Source organism: Oryctolagus cuniculus, chromosome 3 (assembly GCF_051225735.1).
Source record: "Oryctolagus cuniculus isolate XC-2025 breed Fujian yellow rabbit chromosome 3, ASM5122573v1, whole genome shotgun sequence".
In the NCBI taxonomy this organism is placed as follows: Eukaryota; Metazoa; Chordata; class Mammalia; order Lagomorpha; family Leporidae; genus Oryctolagus; species Oryctolagus cuniculus.
Window position 1 is genome coordinate 38,560,626 of NC_142869.1, and position 22,740 is coordinate 38,583,365.

General features: G+C 45.3%; 1 protein-coding gene and 1 long non-coding RNA gene across 5 annotated transcripts in view; one reads left to right on the forward strand and one right to left on the reverse strand.

Annotated features, from left to right (window-relative positions):
- Position 1: 1 nt before the first annotated feature.
- TRAK2 (trafficking kinesin protein 2) overlaps positions 2-22,740 on the forward strand; it is a 71,691-nt gene continuing 48,952 nt past the window's right edge. Inside the window, exon 1 of one of the 4 annotated variants that reach the window (XM_008258966.5) lies at positions 2-348. The gene's annotated coding sequence lies outside the window, so the exon portion shown is untranslated. The remainder of the gene's footprint in view (positions 349-22,740) is intronic. The other 3 variants (XM_008258968.5, XM_051849285.3, XM_089330065.1) reach the window with 3 other exon arrangements.
- Positions 143-5,800, reverse strand: LOC149127317 (uncharacterized). The gene is made up of 2 exons (XR_016231951.1): positions 2,130-5,800; positions 143-1,761 (listed from the first exon to the last, which is right to left on the reverse strand). It is a non-coding gene; the product is annotated as an uncharacterized LOC149127317 (long non-coding RNA).

Sequence of the window (22,740 nt, forward strand, 5' to 3'; positions counted from 1 at the left end):
GGGTATCCAGGGGGCGGGGCATAGATGGGCGGGGCCTTCTCGCTAGGTGGGGCGTGGCGGGAGGGAACTACAATTCCCAGCCGGTCGTGCGCCGGGGCCGTGGGGGCTGCTGGGAGATTGGGTCTCCTTCCAGCTTCCCCCTTGTGTAGGGTCTGTCATTGACCCGGCGTCACTGCAGAACAAGGTCGCCGAATGATGATGTCGTGAAGCCGCCCGCCCGTCCCTGCCACGCCCGGGCGATTGCTGGCAGCGGCGGCAGCCTCGGCTGCTGCTCTCAGGCTGCCGCCGCTTCAGGGGCTTCTTCCTAAGGGAACGCGGGCGCTGGAAGGAGGACGCCGGGCCGTTGCGGTGAGTAACCTTCCCGCGCGTGGTTCGGACTTGCCCTGGGTCAACTTCCCCGGGAAGCGGAGGAGCCTCTGAGTGGGGCGCTCCTCCTGTTCTCGGAGGTCGTGCGGGGGCACCGGGGCCGGAGCTGGGTACGGGAGGGTGGGTCCTCGCGGGGTACCCGCCGGGTGGTGGTGGGAAGTGCGTTGTTTGGCGATCGTGGGTGCGAAGTGATGGGCGCTGGGCTCTGACCTCCGGGTTCTGTCCAGCTGCACCTGTGAGGATTGACAGCCTCTGCTCTCTGCCAGCCAGCATCCATCTGCAGCCTCATTTTTGAGGATGAATGGCTTTCGTGTCTGGACGTTAAACCTTAAGCCTCGATGGCCATCTGGGATGTAAGCGCGAGGGGATTGGAAAAAGCTCTTTTCTATACTGATGACCTCAGCTGGGCTTTTCTTACCGTTAGTGTTGGGCCAGATGCCCCAAGTCTTTTAAGAGAAAAACAGGAGTTTAGTTTGACAAGTAAATAACATTGACGATGTTCATTCTGCATACAAATAATCCGGCAAACACTTTAAGAAATTCTAAGCCATAATAAAAGGGGTGAACTGTCACTTGCTCACGCACCTTTTACTTGGACCTGGTGCTGCTTCTATGCTGGGGGGCGGGGAGTAGCTTTTCACTGGACACCTATCAAGCTGGAATGGAGCATAGGAACAAAATGAAGTGGACTATTCCAGTTCCTGGGTTATATCAGTAAAATCTTCGTGGCCTTCCAACCTCTGCGTTGAATTGGAAGTCTTTCGCTACAGTGATCTCCAAATAGCATGTCAGTGGTAGTGACATGCCACTTGAAGGACATTTGGTGCTGAGGAAGGGCAAGGAGAGAGATGTTTTGTTATCACAGCAGTTACTCCAGCTATTTTTAAAATCAAGTAGTGCCCAGCAAGTCTGAGCTGTGTAGCAAGCACACCCTCTGTGAAAGACAGCGTGTTGTTATCTGACAGCTCTTTAGTGCTGGGATGCAAGAGGTCAGAAGGAACAAACGTCTGAGTGCTTGTGGTCTGCCGGGCTCCCCAGTCAGGGGCTCTGCGCCCGCTGGTTGCTTAATCACTTCAACAAGCCTGTTACACTCATCTGAGGCTCGGAGGCTGTGTATGGAAAGGGTGGAGATTTAAATCGAGATCCGCACTGCTCCTAAGCCACAAGTCAGGTCACTGTTAGGCCCCTTCAGAAATGACAGCTGTTAGAGGCTGAATGGGTGAAAGGGATTTCCCAGTGTTATTTCCTGATACCTATTCCAGCACGCTTTGGGTTTCCCAAGGGCGCCTGAACCCCTTTCAGGAGTCTTACATGTGAACAAGTTCTCCTCTCTGCCTGCAGTCCACCCATCCCAGAGCTGCTCAACAAAACTGTAAAAGCCCATCCCGCATCCACCTCCTTTTTTTTTTTTTTTTTTTTTTTGACAGGCAGAGTGGACAGTGAGAGAGAGAGAGACAGAGAAAGGTCTTCCTTTTGCCGTTGGTTCACCCTCCAATGGCCGCCGCGGCCGGCGCACTGCAACCGGCGCACCGCACTGATCCGATGGCAGGAGCCAGGAGCCAGGTGCTTTTCCTGGTCTCCCATGGGGTGCAGGGCCCAAGCACCTGGGCCATCCTCCACTGCACTCCCTGGCCACAGCAGAGAGCTGGCCTGGAAGGGGGGCAACCAGGACAGAATCCGGCGCCCCAACCGGGACTAGAACCCCGTGTGCCGGCACCGCAAGGCAGAGGATTAACCTAGTGAGCCGCGGCGCCGGCCTCCACCTCCTTTTCCTTACGTAAGAAGCGATGGGACTGGACTTTTATCTCAGCGGTCCTTTCCAGTTCACGGGTTTGTGATTCTGCAATTGCTAGTATGAGCCCCTGTGAATGGTTAACATCTAAGTCACACAGAGCAGAAAAAGCTTGTTTCTTAAAAATTGTATTTCAGGGCCCCAAATGTCTTAAACACCAGAAGGAATGACAGCAGGTAACATATTATGTCATGTTTATTTGGATCATCTGTACCAGTTTTTGAGCCTCTTTAGTTACTAAGCTCTGTAGTGGGTAAGGAATCTGAGTCATTAGGGTAATAGTCACGTTTAAATGACTTAGTAATTAGAGGAACTGAATTATTCATGGATTCCAGGCACATGCATTCACACCTGCAGTGTTATTGTGTCATGATAATAGGACACATTTATGCTACCACCAGTCTTAAATATTTGCCTGTGTTAACATAATCTCACGAAGCACTGAGGTGTTTTTATACATAGGCAACTAAAGCAAAGAGAAGAGGGTAAATGTGCCCAAAGTCAACTAGCTGCTAAGAGGCACCACTGAGTATTAACCCAGGCAAGATCTGAGTCTTTAACATTAATCAAGCACCTACTGTATACCAACTGCACTAGATGCTTTTATTGTGATTGTTATTTATCCTTACAACCATCTTTTTTAGAATGGAAGTTCATCATTTAGTGATTTGCCCGAAGTCCCAAGAGACAGGACTCTTTTTTCAAATATTTATTTATTTATTTGAAAGGCAGAGTAACAGAAAGAGAGAGAGAGAAATCTCCCTCTACAGATTCACTTCCCGCATGCCTGCAACAGCTGGGGCTGGATCAGGCCGAAGCCAGGAGCCAGGATCTCCATCTGGGCTTCCCACATGAGTGGCAAGAACTCAAGTACTTGGGCCATCATCATCTTTTTGCTTCCCAGGTATATTAGGAAGAAACTGGATCAGAAGCCAGAGTAGCTGAAACTCAAACCAGGCACTTAGGTGTAGGATGCGGGCATTCCAAGCAGTGACTAAACCTGCTATACAACAACACCCGTTCTGAATCAGGTTTTGAATCCACACTTGCCTTACTACAAGATCCATGTTCTTTCTCTTACTTCCCCTCACAAATCAAATTTTTATTAAGTCCCTTCTGTGGACTAGATGCTGTACTGGGTACTGGAGATGGAGTCTTTGCTATTTAGGAATATGATCTTCAGAGAGAAAGAGACAGTTAAATAGTGTACCGAGCAATAGGGATGCAGCATGCCGAGGTGTACAGAGCTTCTGTGGGCTCAGAGAAAGGGCACTGAAATCTGCCTCGAGTGGGAAGTCTTGCACCAGTCTTGGAAAGACAAATGGGAATCAGCTTGAGAAGAGAAGGAGAGAAGGGTTTGCCTTGGGCTGAATTGTGTCCTCGAAAAAAGTCTTATGTTGAAACCCCGACCTCTATAACCTCAGGATGTGATTTGGAAATGGGGCTTTGCTGGTGATTAAGTTAAGATGATGCTATTAGAGTGAGCCCTAATCCAACCTGACAGATGTTCTTATAAGGAGAGTACATTGGACATAAAAAGAGACAGCAGAGATGGAGAGGCACAGAGGAAAGATCATATGAAGCTACATCAGGAGGGTGAAGGAGAGAGCCTTAGGAGAAATACGGCCTGCCAACACCTTGATCTTGGACTTCTAGCCTCCAGAAATGTGAGAAAATAAATATCTCTCTTTAAGCCATGCGGTCTATGGTATTTTGTTATGGCAGCCCCGGTGAACACAATGTTGGAGGCAATAGGAATGAAATGAAAATGCCTTGCTGAGTTGTAGCCTGCTGAGTTAGTTTTCATGGTGAGAAGTGTTGAGAGATGCAGCTGGAGACTAGGCTAGGGCCAGAAGAGGAAGATTTTTATATGCAGTGCTAAGGAGTTTAAACTGTATCCTCATGAATAGAATGGAGGGAGTTTGTAGCCAGGGGAAGACACTAGGTTTGCATTTTGGGAAAACTACCCTGAGTCTGGTGGAGGTGGATTAAGCAGGATAAGACTGGAGGCAAGGATACCAGTTAGGCAGCCATCACCCCAGGAAGTGATCTGAAGACTTTCCCTGGATATTGAAATGTCAACTGAGACAGAACCATTGTTAGTGTAAGCATGAATGTAGAGCACATAGCTAACCCTCAGGGCACACATAAGATGTTGATAGTGTTTGTATGTGGCCCTTTGTTCCTAGAGACGGGCTTTGTTTTTGACATGTTGCTTTCTCTTATATAGGTCAAAGCTTTGCACAGCTATTGCAGAGTATTCAGTATTTTTCTGCTGTAAAAAGCAACTGTATATATTCAGACACTTTTATGGTTCCAACACTGCTCTAAGCCCAAGCCTATGACAATCTTAATGAAATACCTACATTTTTTCTGTTTCATACATGAAAATATTGAAACACCGAGAGCTTAAGTAGCTTACCCAAGTAACATAGCTAATAAACAGTAGAGTTAAGATTCAAATTCATTCTGTCTTCAGAGTCTGTGTCCTGATACTTATACTAAACTGTTGCCATATAATATTTATCAAGATCATCAGCTACTTGTGAAAGAAGGGGGAGGAATACAACAACAGAATGACTATGTTTGCTGTAAGGGGTGTGTGGTTTATCAGAGGAGATGAGGAACAACCATGATAGAAGATTAACAAAATTCTTTTTGAGAAAGGAGGAGAACGTTGAGAGGCAAGTCTTGCTTTGAACTGGTGCTTCTGGAAAGGCTTGGTGGGACAAGAGGCACTTGCACTGGTGTGCAAAGAATGGCTAGAATTTGGATATGTAGAATAGGGAGAAGACGTTAAAGGCAGAAGAAACAGCATGAATCAGAAATGTGGATTGGGAGTTTCCTGGTATGTCTAGGGAGCTAGTAAATGCAGTCCTTTGTTTTTGGCTAAACGTATTGGGTGGTTGGGGAAGGAAGTTGAAGTTGCAGAAGCCAGTTTGAGGGGAGGGGTCTAATGTCCAGTGGGGGTGGGGGCTGAGGGAGTGAGGGGCCACAGACATTATGAGGTTCCCAGCCTGCAATGGTTGAGGTGTACACTGGTTGTGGCTCGGAGAAGAAAAAGTTCATCTAGTCCCAACTCATCGGTTTACAAGTCGTGTTTTTACTGTCTCATAAATCCATTTTACTGCTTCTATTCACCTGGTTTATACCTTTATTATAGTAATCCACATACACTGTGATACAATTTCTTAATTGTTTTTCTGTCTCTAATCTTTGCATTCCTGAAATTTGTACTGTATTCTGCCTCTACCTTTGTGTTTTTCAAATGTCACCTTCCATTTAGAAGATTGTTGCCAGCCAGTGCCCCGGCTCACTTGGCTAATCCTCTGCCTGTGGCGCCGGCACTCCGGGTTCTAGTCCCGGTTGGGGTGCTGGTCCTGTCCTGGTTGCTCCTCTTCCAGTCCAGCTCTATGCTGTGGCCCAGGAAGGCACTGGAGGATGGCCCAAGTGCTTGGCTTCTGCACCCGCATGGGAGACCAGGAGGAAGCGCCTGGCTCCTGGCTTTGGATCGGCACAGCATGCCTGCTGTAGTGGCCATTTGGGGGGTGAACCAACAGAAAGAAGACCTCTCTCTCTCTCTCTCTCACTCTCTATCTAACTCTGCCTGACCAAAAAAAAAAAAAAAAAAAAAAAGAAAGAAAGAAAGCTTGTTGCCTGTGGGATCAGCTTCAGACTTAATCTGAATTAGTCAAATGTAAATCCCTTCCCTAGACTCCTTCTCATTCAGGTCTGTCTTTATGCTGCTACCAGACTGTTTGCTGCTTGCTCATGGGCCTGTGTTGTTCTGTTTTTATTTTTGTTTCGCTTTGTCCTCCCAGACCTCTCCATTCTCACTTAAATATGTTCATCCTTTAAGAGCCCACCTAAATTTTACATCCTATGGGAAGCTAGACCACTTCAGCTGCAAAAGAGCCCTGTCCTCTCAAGTATCTGTAGGAGAATTCTGTTGTAATACCCATTAAATATTTATTATCTGATGGTGTTATCTTATTTCTTAGATTTCTTAGATCATTAGGCATTAGATCTTATCTAGATCTTGGAGGTCATTCGAGCTCTTTCCGTAGATCTTGGGTGTCTTAGATTTTTAACTTCCCTTGGGACAGATGCTGTTGTATCACCAAATGTAAGGAAAAGGGGGCAGAAAAGAGAAAGGGGGTGCAGATTGGTGCCACCTCACACGGGGCACAAAATGTAAGAAAAAGAGGTAAGCAACAGAGAAGAGACGGAGTATAAACTTGCGGCCAGACTGAATTTTGTTAGAGAAAACAAACTTGCAGAGGTCGACCAATTGCCAGCATGCACATAGACCGAAAGAACACATAGCAGAACACCCAGCAGGCTGGGCCTTTTTATATCTTAGGTGGGCTAGGGGTGGGGGTGGGGGGCAGTCAGGGAAGGTGAGCTGCTCCATACTGGTTCTTCAAGTTTGGCCCCCTGGCTTCCAAGCCTGGGGAAGAAGGCAGGGGGTGGGGTGGAGAACAACACAGGATGTGAGACTGAACTGGTCTCTTGAAAGAAGGCGGAGCTAACAAGAACCTAAAATGGCTGAGGCTTATGTCCTTGTTCCATCAGTACTGTTTATCTCTGTTTAGTACTTTTAGTTCCATTCAAATGACATTTGTTGAAAACTGTCCAATAATCAGCTGATTGATCAGTTATTAATTGAGGTCATTTAATTGAAAGTTCTTGTACAAATAACTACTTAATATGTGATGTTCTGACTTTATTCCAGGCCTTACTAATGACTCATGCAACCTTGAAAATATCTTGTTGATACAGGAAACTGAGCATATAAAGTCTGCCAGTGGTATAGATTCATTGTATAGCGGTATCGATCTTTTATAAAGATCATTGAGATCTTTGGAGCTTATTGATATTTATCTGTTGGTATTTGCTAAACTTTGAGTTCTTTCTCTTGTCTTTTTGACACGTCACAAAAAAGATGAAATAATTAAAATAAAATAGGACTTAATTGAATAATGTTTTGTTATATTGTAGAATAATGGAATTGACAAATTAAGCATGTTAGTAGTCAAAAAACTCACATACCAGTTCACAGTTCACTTCAACAACAGTTATTTATTGAGATGCCCAAACTCCTGCCATTATATTCCCATTCTGATCAGCAAGGAGAAGGAAAGCAAAAAGATGGCATCTTTTCTTCCCTTTCAAGAAGATGTTCAGGAAGTACATTTTAATGCCTGTGTGAAAAACAAATAAACGCTGAGTTGGAAAACAAAGGTAGCCAGGAGAGGCTACTTTAGATCAGGTGGGTCAGTTTTTTCTGGGGAGGACTTGGGAGCTGAGACCTGAAGGTAACAAGTAGTCACCATGGGAAGAACAAGAAGGAAGGGTATTCCAGGTACAGTGAGCACAGTTGGGAAGGCGCAGAGATGGGAGAGTGAGATGAGCAAGTTCAGGGAAGTGCAAGAGGTATATCTTTGTGACTGAGTGTGTACAAGGAGGAGCGTGGCACAGGGTGAGGGGGGAGAAGGAGGCAGGGGCCAGACGAGGCCAGACCTTGCAGGCTGTGATTAGAGGGGTGGACTTTACTCTACTATTCTGCGAGCTTTTGGATGTTTTTAAAAGAAGATGCTTAGTTTTTGTTTTGTTTTGTTTTTGACAGACAGAGTGGACAGTGAGAGAGAGAGAGACAGAGAGAAAGGTCTTCCTTTGCCGTTGGTTCACCCCCCAATGGCCGCCGCGGCTGGTGCACCACGCTGATCCAAAGGCAGGAGCCATATGCTTCTCCTGGTCTCCCATGGGGTGCAGGGCCCAAGCACTTGGGCCATCCTCCACTGCACTCCTGGGCCACAGCAGAGAGCTGGCCTGGAAGAGGAACAACCGGGACAGAATCCAGCACCCCGACCAGGACTAGAACCCGGTGTGCCGGTGCCACAAGGCAGAGGATTAACCTAGTGAGCCGCAGTACCGGCCAGAAGATGCTTAGTGTTTTTTTTTTGTTTGTTTGTTTGTTTTTGTTTTTTTTTTTTTTTTTTGACAGGCAGAGTGGACAGTGAGAGAGAGAGACAGAGAGAAAGGTCTTCCTTTGCCGTTGGTTCACCCTCCAATGGCCGCCGCGGCCGGCGCGCTGCGGCCGGCGCACCACGCTGATCCGATGGCAGGAGCCAGGAGCCAGGTGCTTTTCCTGGTCTCCCATGGGGTGCAGGGCCCAAGCACCTGGGCCATCCTCCACTGCACTCCCTGGCCACAGCAGAGAGCTGACCTGGAAGAGGGGCAACCGGGACAGACTCCGGCGCCCCAACCGGGACTAGAACCCGGTGTGCCGGCGCCGCTAGGCGGAGGATTAGCCTAGTGAGCCGCGGCGCCGGCAGAAGATGCTTAGTTTTAAAGAGTGTTATTCTTGCTGCCTTATAGAAATGGAGAGAAGAGATTAAGCATGGAATCCTGTTAGGAGGTGTGTTCCTAGTCTTAAGAGATGATGATGGTTGAAGTTGGATGGTAGAAGAAGGTTGGGGAACAGTGAGTAGATGTGCGGTGTATTTGGTAGTAGGCTATACAAGATCTGCTCGTGGATTCAATGTGGCAAGGTGAAGGAAAGGAGGACCGAGTACTCAGTGGATCACAATCCTCCTCGGGGAAATTTGAGTGGGGCTCAGGAAGAAGTCTGAGGAGCTAGATTAAGAGTTCTTAACACTGAAATGGTAGTTTCATTGATGGTGCTGGTTGGTTGGCACAAGGTAAATGAGAAACAAAAACCAGCAACAAAAACAAAACAATGTGATCATAATCAGAACTGAGGAAAACACTGACACTTAAGGATGAAGAGGAGGGACTGGGGGATCCATGAGGAGTTTGATATTGAGCTGCATGGAGTGCAGGCTGCAGGAGAGCCAAGGGAGGAAGGTTGGGGTGAGGAGCAGGCAACCATCCTGAACCAGAGGTGGTGTGAGATGCCAGCTGGGAAGGTGTGACTGAATTGCAGTAGCAAGAACTACTGGTGAGAGAAGGGAGAGTGGTTTCAGTGGGGTTGAGGTATCAGAGACAAAGAAGAGAAAATGAGAATGAAAACTCTTTCTAGAAGCTTGGCTGATAACAGAGGGCAGTAGCCAGAGAGGAACCCAAAGTCTTAGGGAAGGGAGATTTAAAAAATGTTTATGTTTTTAATAAGATGGAAAATATGTTAAAAAGCCACTGAAGACAGTGAAGCCGGTAGAGGACAGGGATAACCAACGGGGTAGGGTTTAGAGATGGTGCAGATGGAGGCTGTTACTTAACTTCATTATTCATTAACTACATTCAGACGGATACACTGCAGGAAAGCTGAGCAGTACGTTTCTTTCCTAGCTGCCCCGTTTCTCTTGGAAGAGGTTTCCTAATTTTTACTCCCATCAACAAGGAGTCAAGTGGTTGATCGAGCTTATGTTTGTACTTAATTTTCAGAGTTTGGAAAGAACCTTCCTATAGACGATGTGGATTCATTGGTGGGAGGAATGAGAATACATGCAATGGGCAGTAGGTTGGGGGTCAGCGATGAATGAGAAGGATGTAGTGTGGAATTGTTTCAAAGGAGAAGGGGCTTTTAAGAGGGCATGCAGAGGCCCGTGGTTGATGACTAGATTTGCCCCAGTCCACATGCTTTGGTGACTGTTACTGGAGAACTCACTGATTCTTTTTTTTTTTTTTTAATTTTTTTTGTTTATTTGACAGGTAGAGATATAGATAGTGAGAGAGACAGAGAGAAAGGTCTTCCTTCCGTTGGTTCACTCCCCAAATGGCCATTATGACTGGTGCACTGCGCCGATCCGAAGCCAGGAGCCAGGTGCTTCCTCCTGGTCTCCCATGCAGGTGCAGGGACCCAAGCACTTGGGCCATCTTCCACTGCCCTCCTGGGCCACAGCAGAGAGCTGGACTGGAAGAGGAGCAACCAGGACTAGAACCTGGCGCCCATATGGGATGCCGGTGCTGTAGGTGGAGGATTAACCACGTGAGCCACGGCACCGGCCCTCCTCACTGATTCTTTAACATACAAGTCAGCCTGGAAATGGACTTCTCAAGAATGCATGGCTTATGAAAAGTAGAGATGCACCCATGTCTGGGTTAACGTGCTAAAGCTCTGGTCTCTGCTCTCGTGGCTCTCCGCCATAGACATAGGCATGGCCTGTGAGGTGCTTTGGGGTTATTCAGGCCAGTGGTGGAAATCAAGACAAAGGGAAGCTTGTTGGTTAAGAAAGAGCACTCTGTGTCTGGAGACAGAGACAAGGAGGAGGAGACTGGAAACCAACTAAAACGTCTCTGAGCTGGTACTACTGTTCCTAAAGCGTATAATTTAACAAGCAAAAAAAAAAAAATCTTTTCAACCCTTCTCATCTTTCTCAGCTAGTACTAGGGTAAACCACTGAATTTGCCTTTGTTTTCTTTTGAGTCACAAAATTGAAAACATACAAATGAGGCTATGTTTGCAACTGTGAGTTTTTCAAAGAAGGCATCTGATCATTGCTCCTTCGATGCGGGCTTCTTGTAAATACATTCATCGTCAGCTGCAAATGCTCTTCCTGGAAGACATGATGGAACTAGGAAGTGAGCCAAGGAAAGGTTGGCTTTTAGCTCTCTGTGAGACCCACAAGTTCTTTTCGAGTGGATACTGTGTTATTGCCATAAAATGATGAATCATACTTTTTTTAACACCAATCTCTCTCTCTTTTTTTTTTTTTTTTTTGGACAGGCAGAGTGGACAGTGAGAGAGAGACAGAGAGAAAGGTCTTCCTTTGCCGTTGGTTCACCCTCCAATGGCCGCCACAACTGGCGCGCTGCGGCCGGCGCACCGTGCTGATCCGATGGCAGGAGCCAGGTGCTTCTCCTGGTCTCCCATGGGGCACAGGGCCCAAGCACTTGGGCCATCCTCCACTGCACTCCCTGGCCACAGCAGAGAGCTGGCCTGGAAGAAGGGCAACCAGGACAGAATCCGGCGCCCTGACCGGGACTAGAACCTGGTGTGCCGGCGCCGCAAGGCGGAGGATTAGCCTATTGAGCCACGGTGCCGGCCAACACCAATCTCTTTTATACAGAGGTTATCATAATGCAGATATAGTGTCTCTTGGGATATCATACTACTTCAAAGTTTGTGGGAAAAATTGAATGAAAATAGGGCTTTTTTTTTCATCAAAATAAATACCTTTCAATTCTATTTTCCTCAAATTTGTAAAGGTACACTTGTATTCTCTCTTGATTTTATTTTTCAAGGCGATTCATTTAGTTAATGTTGGGTGAAAATGTATGAATTCTCAACTTTTTTAAATGAAGCACTTCTGTATTGACTTTTTTTTTTTAATTTATTTACTTATTATTTGAAAGGAAGAGTTACAGAAAGAGAGAGAGAGGGAGGTCTCCAGCCGCTGGCCCACTCCCCAAAATGCCGCAAAGGCTGGAGCTGTGCTGATCCAAAGCCAGGAGCCAGGAGCCAGGAGCTTCTTCCCGGTCTCCCACATGGGTTCAGGGGCCCTAGAACCTGGGCCATCTTCCACTGCTTTCCCAGGCCACAGCAGAGAGCTGGAATGGAAGTGAAGCAGCCAGAACTTGAACCAGCACCTATATGGGATGCCAGCACTGCAGGCAGCGGCTTTACCCACTATGCCACGGCGCTGGCCCCTCAGTGTATTGACTCATAATCATTAAGCTTGTAGGTAGGCATGTATTGTAAATCCACTATGTCCTATTAGGTTTTGGACATAAAAGTATAAGATTTCTTCCTTCAAGGAGCTTACGGTGTAGTGAGGGAGAAATGACAACTTGAGCACATCATCTTTGGGGATCACCCAAGAAGTGAACCCGATTCAAAGCATAATAGGTATGAGGCATTTTAAGATTTCCTGACTTTTCTTTTTTTTTTTTTTTTTTTTTGACAGGCAGAGTGGACAGTGAGAGAGAGAGACAGAGAGAGAAAGGTCTTCCTTTTGCCGCTGGTTCACCCTCCAATGGCCGCCGCTGCAGCCGGCGCACCGCGCTGATCCTGGCAGGAGCCAGGAGCCAGGTGCTTTTCCTGGTCTCCCATGGGGTGCAGGGCCCAAGCACCTGGGCCATCCTCCACTGCACTCCCTGGCCATAGCAGAGAGCTGGCCTGGAAGAGGGGCAACCGGGACAGAATCCGGCGCCCCAACCGGGACTAGAACCCGGTGTGCCGGCGCCGCAAGGTGGAGGATTAGCCTATTGAGCCACGGCGCCGGCTCTTCCTGACTTTTCTTCTAAGCTTATAATCCACTCTGTATTTCCTGGTAACAATTAGCAGTAAAATTCTCACAAGAAGAGACTTCTCTCTTCTGTGTTTTTTTGGGAGGCTGTAAAGAAGTAGCCAAGTGTATTCACAGGCGGTCCGGGAAAGAGAAGGCCAGGTGAGAAGAGTGCCTGGTGGTGGTGCCAGAGGTAGAGGAGGGAGCCAGCAGAGTCTCTGGTGCTGGAGGGATGAGAGAGGGAGGCGCTTGGGAAACCAGCCAAGGGCAGAAAAACAGGCCCTGGGGTTCAGTCTCAGGCAGACACCTTCTGAGTTCCCTGATAACCTGGTTATCTGGTTTCTTAGCCAACAGCAGGTTAGAAAGGGGAGAGGCACACTGACAAGCTTGGAGTGGAATGGTTGATAGCAAAGGAAGGGAGCAAACAAAATTAGAAGTGGACTTAAAATCTTAAAAATAAAACAGTAATTTGGGACCATCTTTAAAAGTTTATAATCCTGGAGAATATCACTGTAGTCAGTATATTATAATATAATAAAGTAATTGCTATTCATAATGACCTGGAATCTTCAGAATATTTTGTGTGTGTTCTGGGAACTTCATTTTTTCCTCCCATAGCCAGTTTCTGGACTTTCCTCATTATCACATCTTAACTTTAGGGTAAAGACATCTTACCATGAATATTTTTAAAATTTAAAAAATAAAAAAACTGGAAAATAAGAATAACAGAGAAGTATTAAAGAATTTGTGTTTTGGGGTTTTTTTTTTTTTCCTACAATGTTGTCAGTCCCATCTCTAGGGAATATTTGCAACTTCAGTGTAACTGAACACATATGACATACATCTCTGATTAAAACTTGTAAGAGGCCTATGTAGATTTTTATAAATAGGGCTTAAAAAGTCTTCAGTCTTCAAATACTGTATCAACCTCATATTTCTTCATACTATGGACTGCAAAGATGATACTTGAATAACACTTCACTCATTTAACAGATAGTTGTTAAATGCCTATCATTTGAAGATATTAAGGTATATGTGAACATAATTTATTGGAATAAAGACTTACTTTGATCTTTATTTTATTTACTGCTTTTAGCCATTCAGATCTAGTGATAGAATTATTCCCAATGTATAGTAGTGCATCTGAATTACTTTCTTGATACCGTCGAGTAACCCATCTAATGACAAAATCAAGCTCAGATTTGGAGTTTTCTTACTAAAGAGGCACATGGTATACATAAAAACACATACAGATCATTTTGCCTGATTATAAATATCCTCAACATTGGGATCAGATAACTCATTTCTAAAAGCAACCATAAACCACTTGAGAACAAACTGAGGGTTTACTTATGTTTTCTTCTTTACTCAGAATTCAGTGTGTACTGTTTAAAGGGGGACAGGGAGATAGAATGTATTAGAATCATCTCTGAGGCTTTTTCAAATCACACACTCCCATCACACACGCTGTCAGTCTCCTGCCATAGAGGTTAAAGGTTAAAGGTTCCGACTTTGGGAAAACACAGATGTTGAGTTTGATTTCTTGGCCCTAACTTGGGCAAGGTAATTAACCTCTAAGCCTCAGTTTCTTTGTCTATCAAATGTAGCAGTAGTAACATCCTTGTTGTTGTGAGGATTGAAGGGGATTATGTGCAGAAAATGTTTAGCACGGTATCTCTTATGTCGGAATGTTGGCAGAGTGTACAATGCCGCCTGAACTGAGACAGAACCCTGAGACCAAAGACCAAAGAAGGAAGCTCATATAAAAATAAAAGAGTTTATTAGGTCAACTTATGTATGGGATTCCAAACCAGGGCGGAATTCCACAATGAGACAGACAGGGCAAGGTGGGCACAGCCTGTATCAAGGTTTTCTTCTGAACAGGACAATATAAGAGGCCAGACTGGGTACATTTACAATCAACAGGGAGCCAGGTAAAATCCCCATGTTACACAATATCCCTTTTAGTATTTTTCCTGGTTACCCTCAGGCATCCTGCTGGTCTTGGAGACCTTGTCACCCATGCCTGTGACAACACTTATAACTTTATGGTGGAGAGTGGTGCCAGCTCAGCTGGCAGGTCGTCAGTGTCCTGAGAGAGGTGGCAGTGGGGGGTGAGACTGGGAGGGTGGGCCTCTGGTTTGCCATCACACCTGGGGTGGGGGGGGTGGTCAGTGCTCAGTGGTAGCTGTTATTAAGGAAGACTGAGTTTGAAATAGGATGGACATACTGGTGTTTCTTCATCATACAGTTTTCATTTGAAACTCAGAAAGCTCTTATGTTTTTATTGTAAGTGAGTTACTATTATTAACAGGTCTTAGGAAACTTCTGTAGTCCCAGTTTCATTTGGTATTTTCTTCAGTAAAGCCATGAATTTCACTGAAAAGTCTTGGTTTTTGCTTTGAGTGTCAAAGAGTTACTTCCTGCCCAGGAAAAAGTCTCACAGGACAGAATTGTCTCCTTTGCAGTTGAAATTTTCTCAGTGTTCTCATAGTTAATCAGGCCTCAAGGAAGTGACCTGAGAAACAGACTTAGTCAAGAATGATACGTAAGGCAGAATGTCCTATCTCAAATACAATGTAATTGTATGTTTTTAACTGCGTAGAGCTGATACATACTCCCCAAGTAGGAAAATCTACCTGAGAAATCAAGTTGCGGGGGTTTAGAGGTGGAGGTACAAGAACAGTGTGCTGGGAGAATGGGGGTGGAGCCGCTGTGCATTTCAAAAGCTACACTAGCTGAGTGGGAAGGGCCTGAGCTGGAGGAGCAGGTAAGACACTCTTGCAGTACCAGGGACAGAGAGAAGATGGCGAGTAAATTGACAGAACTGGTGACTCTGGATATTGAATAGAGGGGAGGAAGGGTGGCTCATCGACTTTTGCTCTGCTGATCAGTTAAGCTGGTGTTACTAATCAATAAGTGATGCAAGACGAATCACTTCCTGAGAGAAGGAAAATGAGTTCAGAGTGTGCTGAATTTAGGGTACCAGTTATAAATTGATAACTGAGATTCCCAGCTTAAAGCCACAAAATGCCAGTTTGGGCTGAAGGTAGATGTCGCTCCCCGTCTACGTGGAGGAATGACACAGGACCCTGCGCTGTTCTTTTGTCTGCTCGGCCCTTCCCGGGTTTGCTGCTGGTTCTTCCCGGGTTGGCTACCGACCCTTCCACCTCCGTGGAAGGGCGGTTCCCCCTAGCCACTTTCCCCACTTCCGCGGGGGAGCGGCACACCGCCGGCCAGCTCTCTCCGGGGCTGCACAGGTGTTCCTTCAGATAGATGTTCCCCTTAGATGTTCCTGGTGCATGCCGTCTCTCTCCTCCTTTATAGTCCTCCTCTGCCAATCCCAACTCGGCTGCCCACACGCCGAGTACGCTGCTCTCCTCCAATCAGGAGCAAGTCCTACAGTTTATTGGCTGAACTGGAGGCAGCTGTGTAGAAGCTGGTTTCTCCTCTCCCAGCGCCATATTGTGGGAGAGCAGATGCATAGAATAAGTCTTAATTCCAGTAACTTAGTCTAGTCCGAGTTGCTCCCCACAGATCCCCCTTTCTTTTTATTTTTTGGCGTTGATACGCGCCTGTCTTCGGTGCCCCGCGGCACACACTCTGCTCTGCTTGCTAGAGTTGCCCACAGGTGCTTACAAGTCCTATCAATCAGGCAAACCGAATCCGGGTCCTCTCTTCGCCATGTTGTGAGGAGGTTTTTAGGCGCTGATGCGTGCATGTGTTCGGTGCCCTGCAGCGCATGCTCTGCTCTGCCTGCAGGTGCTTACAAGCCCTATCAGGCAAACCGAATCCAAGCCTTCTCATTGCCATATTGTGGGGAGGCTTATTGGTGTTGATTCGTGCCTATCTTCGGTGACCTGCAGCTCATACTCTGGTCGAGCTGCCTGCTGGTGCTTATCACCCTAATCAGGCAGACCGAATCCAAGCTCTCTCATTGCTGTGTTGTGGGGAGGCCTTTCTCTATTTCTCTATCTCCGGGCATTCCTATTTCTCCTATTTTACTTCTATCTACCAGCATTCCTATTTCTCTCATTTTACTTCTAAAACTTCTGTTTCTCTTATCCCTGCGGCTTCCCGGCACCCGCCCCGAGGCTACTTCTCGGCGGCTTCCCGGCTCTGAGCCGCTTCAGCCCGCGCCTCTCTATCCATTCACTCCCCGTGCTCTCTCTGCACGCGGCGGCTTCCGCGAGTCACACAGCCCCAGCTCACGTTTCCGCCACCACCAGCATTCAGTCCAAGTTCCCTGGACTAACCTGGCGAATTCCAACCTGGCGGCCCACGTCTCTGCCTCTGGTTCCAGATCTTCGCCTCTTGCTCCCCGGGGTGACTTGAAGAATTCCAAGGTGGCTTATGTCTCCGCCTTGGCCTGCACTCGCGGCTTCATCCTCCCTAACATTTTTCTCTACCCGGTATGTTTCCTTAAGTTTTCTTCCAACAATATTCCTCTCATTTCTCCTGGCTTTTCCCCACAGTCCATATCTGAGTCCAAGTTTCTTATAGGTTTCACTTTCACTTTCAACCTGCAGTCCGTATCTGAATCTAAGTTTCTTCTTGCTTTCACTTTAAATCCTAACTTCTTTCCCACAGTCCGTATCCGAGTCTATGCCTAGGCTTTCAGTAGCTTCTTCTGGCACCTTTTTCGTCCGGCTTTTCCCTAGGCTGTTTGCTAGTCTCTCTCTCTGGTATTTTCCACTTCTTCCCGTTTCTTCCTGCTTCTTCCCTCCTAAGTTTCCTATCCGAGTCACAGCACCATTATGTCGCTCCCCCTCTTCATGGAGGAACGACACTAGGCCCTGCCTAGGCTTCATATCCGAGTCACGGCACCATTATGTCGCTCCCCGTCTTCGTGGAGGAATGACACAGGACCCTGCGCTGTTCTTTTGTCTGCTCGGCCCTTCCCGGGTTTGCTGCTGGTTCTTCCCGGGTTGGCTACCGACCCTTCCACCTCCGTGGAAGGGTGGTTCCCCCTAGCCACTTTCCCCACTTCCGCGGGGGAGCGGCACACCGCCGGCCAGCTCTCTTGGGGGCTGCACAGGTGTTCCTTCAGATAGATGTTCCCCTTAGATGTTCCTGGTGCATGCCGTCTCTCTCCTCCTTTATAGTCCTCCTCTGCCAATCCCAACTCGGCTGCCCACACGCCGAGTACGCTGCTCTCCTCCAATCAGGAGCAAGTCCTACAGTTTATTGGCTGAACTGGAGGCAGCTGTGTAGAAGCTGGTTTCTCCTCTCCCAGCGCCATATTGTGGGAGAGCAGATGCATAGAATAAGTCTTAATTCCAGTAACTTAGTCTAGTCCGAGTTGCTCCCCACAGATAGAGACTTGGAGAGTAAGTCTGGAGTAGTTTGAGATTTCCGAAGGGAGAAAGGAGAGGACTCATGAGAGAATCATGAAGAACTGGAAATCAAGGACATAAAAGGCAGGTGGAGGGAGGGTGTTCCTAAACTTCCTCTGCCACCCGCTGACTGCATCCTTCCAACTTCCAAGATTGTCGCCCGAGTTGCTGACAGCCAAGAGCCATATCTCAAAACATTTATCTGTTCTTATTTGGCTCTTAAATTTCTTTGGCAAATCAAAATCCTCCATTATATGTCGGTTCTCTCTCAAAGAGTAACCTGTGTTCAATTCCTGGAGTTGGTTGTTTAGGCAACTGGTTTTGAGAAACAATGACCCTTATGTCTAAGCATAATATAGTTACAAAGTCTCTTACCTAGAAATTACATAATTAAAAAACTCATAGATGTGTCTTCTGCAGATTATACAGAATTATGCATGAATTACATGTATTTATAAATATGTTTATAGTAAACATCCCTCCATCTACTCTGCGTCTCGCATTTTTTAAGACCTATACTGGTACTGGTTTTCTTCTCATTTTTAACCATTACTTTAGTCAAAAGAACATAACTTTTATGTCTAAAATGTGTTCGTATATAATAACTATAGTGGTTTTATTAATATCCTGGAATGTAAAGTTTTGGCACAACTGTCCTTGCGAACTAGTATTTTAATATGTTTGAACCCAAATGGCAGCTGAGTGTCCAGACCCTTCAAGGGCTAAGTTAAAGAAATACTTCAAGAAGTTCATGGAAAGCAGAATTAAATTTCTTTTGATGCAAAGCATGTTGAAGTCCATGCCTGTGAGGACTCCTGAAAAAATTCATGAAAATGTGTGTTATGAAAAAGCTCTGTGTGGTTGCATATATTTTTTGCACCAAAATAAGCATCTTTTAATTCCATTTTCCATGAACTTATCAAAGTACCCTTGTAGTTGGCTTGAACCTTCAGTTGCATGTTTTGGGAAAGCCAAAAATCCTCTAAAATTTCTACAAATTCCTGGTGTTCCTGTGGCCTCTGAGCTCCTGCCATCTCCGTGGGACCTCTTTCTCTTCTCTCTTTCTCTCAGCAGAAAGAAAAACCAGTATCCCCACCTAGTCTCATGTAGAGCAACCTTAGCCTTCTTGCTGATGCTGGGAGACCTTCTTGCACTTGAAATGCCTTTGCTAAGTGTTTTCTCCTACAAAGGGCGTTTTGTTCCTAAGAGGAGCTCTGCTGTTGCATGTGAAGATGGCAAAAGGTGTACTTTATTAAGTATAACTGGCTAATGCTAACCCTCACAATAATAGTCACTTAATCCATTTATCCAGGCTTCCAAGTATTTACATAATGCATACCACACGTCCCCAGTCCTTAGAAGTTACAAGGAAACTTACCCTGAAAAAGCTTTTGCAGTGTTAGAATGTGCTACTTGACAGCATTCTGTGGCTTTTGCCAGATGGCACACAGGAGATACTGCTAGCTAAAATGATACCAAGTTCCGGTGTCAAGTCACCTTTTGTCTTAGACAAATAAGCCATGCTTCCAATGAATGTGACACTGAAGTCTACCCATTTGGAGATTATGTTAGTAGTGTTGAGCTATTTGCTGACCTATTTCCTTTGACTAAAGTACCATATGACCTTCAGTCATTATTTTTGACTGCCCAATAATAATTTGCTTTGTTTTTTCTATGTCTAAGCCAATGGTGACTTTTCATAGAAACAGTGTTTTTTTTTTTTAAAAAAAACATTTATTTATTTGAAGGAGTTACACAGAGAGAGAAGGAAAGGCAGAGAGAGAGAGAGGTCCTCCATCCATTGGTGCACTCCCCGATTAGCCAGTCGGCTGCAGCTGTGCCAACCTGAAGCCAAGAGCCAGGAGCTTTTTCTGGGTCTCCCAGGGGATGCAGGGGCCCAAGCACTTAGACCATCTAATACTGCTTTCTCAGGCCATAGCAGAGAGCTGGATTGGAAGTGAAGCAGCCAGGACTTGAACTGGCACCCATATGGGATGCCGGCACTGCAGGTAGTGGCTTTACCCGCTATGCCACAGCGCTGGCCCCAAACAATGAGTTTTTGGATGAAGGGGGAGAGGGATATATAAATAGCAGTGAATGCTGTTGTAAGCATTTTTGTCTGTTTACCATCATCTTTGGTACTGTTACTCTGGGACAACAAGCAAAAGATGAAATTCCTGTCCCAAGTGTACTTTTTGCAAACATATTGATGTTGGCGCTGGCACTGTGGCACAGCAGGTGTAGCTGGCACGTGCAATACCAGCATCCCATATTGGAATGCCAGATAGACTCCTAGCTGCTCCAGTTTCAGTCCAGCTTCCTGCTAGTGTGATTGGGAAGGCAGGGAAACAAGACCCAAAATTTGGGCCCCTGCCACCCTTCTGGAAGAGTAGGGTGGAGATCCTGGCTGCTGGCTTTACGGCCATTTGGGAGGTGAACTAGTGGATAGAAGATCTCTCTGTCTCTGCCTCTGACACTCTGCTTTTCACATCATACATACATCTTCTTTTAAAAAGCATATTCATGTTGTTTATTCAGTTCATTTTATGTAAGAGTTTGGTGTCCTTGTAGACTTTAATTCTGTGGTACCAAAAAAATACCATGGTTTAGGCACAGATCAGAGGTCAACAAACCATGGCTGAGAGAATCTGGCCAAGTTTTAAAGCCAAGACTCATTTTTACATTTTTACAGCGTTAAAAAAAGAGAACAACAAAAATGATAATGACAGAAACTTTACATGGCTTCAAAGCCTGAAATGCTGCTTGGCTTTTTATTTTTTTAATTATTATCTACTTGATTGAGAGGTAGAGTTACAGAAGGGTCTTCCATGTGCTGTTTCACTCCTCTTTATGGCTGCAGTGGACAGAGCTGGGCTGATCTGAAGCCAGGAGCTTACTCCTAGTCTCCCATGCTGGTGCAGGGGCCCAAGGAGTTGGGCCATCTTCTACTGCTTTCCCAGGCCATAGCAGAGAGCTGGATTGGAAGAAGAGCAGCTGGGACTTGAACCGTTGTCCATATGGGATGTGGGCACTGCAGTGGAGGCTTAGCCTACTATGCCAGAGTGCCAGCCCAGCTACTTGGCTTTATACAAGAATGTTTACTGACCTCTGTTATGGAGTCCTGAGTTTTCAAGTGGATAAATAGCCTATGATTTGTTAGAAAAACACTAATAGAAATTATCAGTGGCTCTATAATTGTCTATTCTGTATACTTTGTGGTCATTAAAATTACAATGTTGGATCTGTAATACCTTGATCTGAAAGATAAGTGAGTGGGCTGCTGAACAGCATGTTAACCTTCTCTCTCCTGGTGAAAGATGGTGAAAAATTACAATAGGCTTCATTTGTGTGCGACCAGAATATAAAGAGACACAAAAAATGCTCACGTGCATAGAGCATCTCATGTTTTGTTTGTGTGTTTTAAAGGGGAAACAAGAAACTGAATGGAAATTTCCAGTGTAGCCTTGTAGCTGATTCTTGTCAGATGGGAAAGAAGATTGTTTAAGGGAGACAGTTTATTATGCACCCCTTTTAAACTATCTGAACTTAAATAGCTTTCCTTCAGAGCTTTGGCCAGGCAGCCAAACACCTGAAAACATCTCCACTGAAGCTTAACCTTGCTTGTTTTTATCATTTGCTTAGCTGAAATCTAACCAACATCCTGTTCTGTAGAACAGCTAGGGAGTAACATTAAAAACAACAGGGCTTTTAAAGAAATTGTGGGGGGAGCTGTGTCCACATTGTTTAGATTGCCAAGATTGCTAGTTGTGTTGCATACCTTGCTTCCAGCAAATACTTACATGTCCAAGCACAACTTTTGACAAAGTACTGAAGGGACGCAGTAATAATTATATGGTAGGTACACTTCTGAAGGGCCTATCATAGGTTTCTAAAAATATCTGTTTTATCTCCATACCTTGCTTCAAATTGTCCTCACATTGCTTCCCACAAACACAAGCATTTTAATGTTTGTAAGTGTAATACAGAAAATATTTACATAAATGCTATTGTATTTATCTCATTTTGTTTCTTTATCGACTTAACACTATATTTTTATGCTTTCTTAAAACTTTTTTGAAGATTTATTTATTTATTTGAAAGACAGAGTTACAGGGAGGGAGAAATTAAATGAGAGAGAAAGAGAGAGATCATCTTTTATCTATGGTTCACTCCCCAAATGGCTGCAGTGGTAGGGACTAGACCAGGCTGAAGCCAGGAGCCTGGAGCTCCATTGTGGTCTCCCACTTGGGTGGCAGGGATCCAAACACTTGGGGCATCTTCCACTGCTTTCCCAGACACATAAGTAGGGAGCTGGATCGGAAGCAGAGAAGCTGAGACTTGAACTGTCATCCATATGGGATGCCAGCGTTATAGGCCACTGTATCACAACACCAGCCCCCAGCACTGTATTTTTAGAGCTATGTGGTTATGTTCCATGGTGTTTTATCCACCAAATTTCCCTTAGAGCTATGTTGTTATGTTCCATGGTGTTTTAGCCACCAGGTACATGAAATGATATTGTTGGTAACTTACAGTTCTGCCTCCTATCTATTTAACACATAAGTTATGGTTGATATATAGTAAATACTGTTGTTTGCATTTTATGATGCTAATCATTTAATTTTTGTAGATTTTAACTGAAAAGTGATCCCTGTTAGGAATTTGGAAAACATTATGCTGAGTGAAATATTTTTAATATTTCTAATGTCGGAATATGGAAAACTAATGAAAAATCAATGAGAATGAATGGGTTATATAGTTTATGTTATTCCATACTCCATTACAGACACAAAAGTGCTATCTAACTTTTCAGACTTTACCTTCTGAATACCAATATGTGTTGTGTACTGTAAGACCAATTGGGGAAGAGAAATGAAGCTGACGTGTTGAACATTATACTAAGAAATTGAAATAAAATCCAAGAGTAGTGATCACCTTTGTTAGATGCCATATTTGTTGTGAATTTCTTGGATGGGTAAAGTTTATTTAAACATCATAAACTATTCTTTTTTTTAATAATTATTTTATTTATTTGAAAGAGTTACTATGAGAGGTA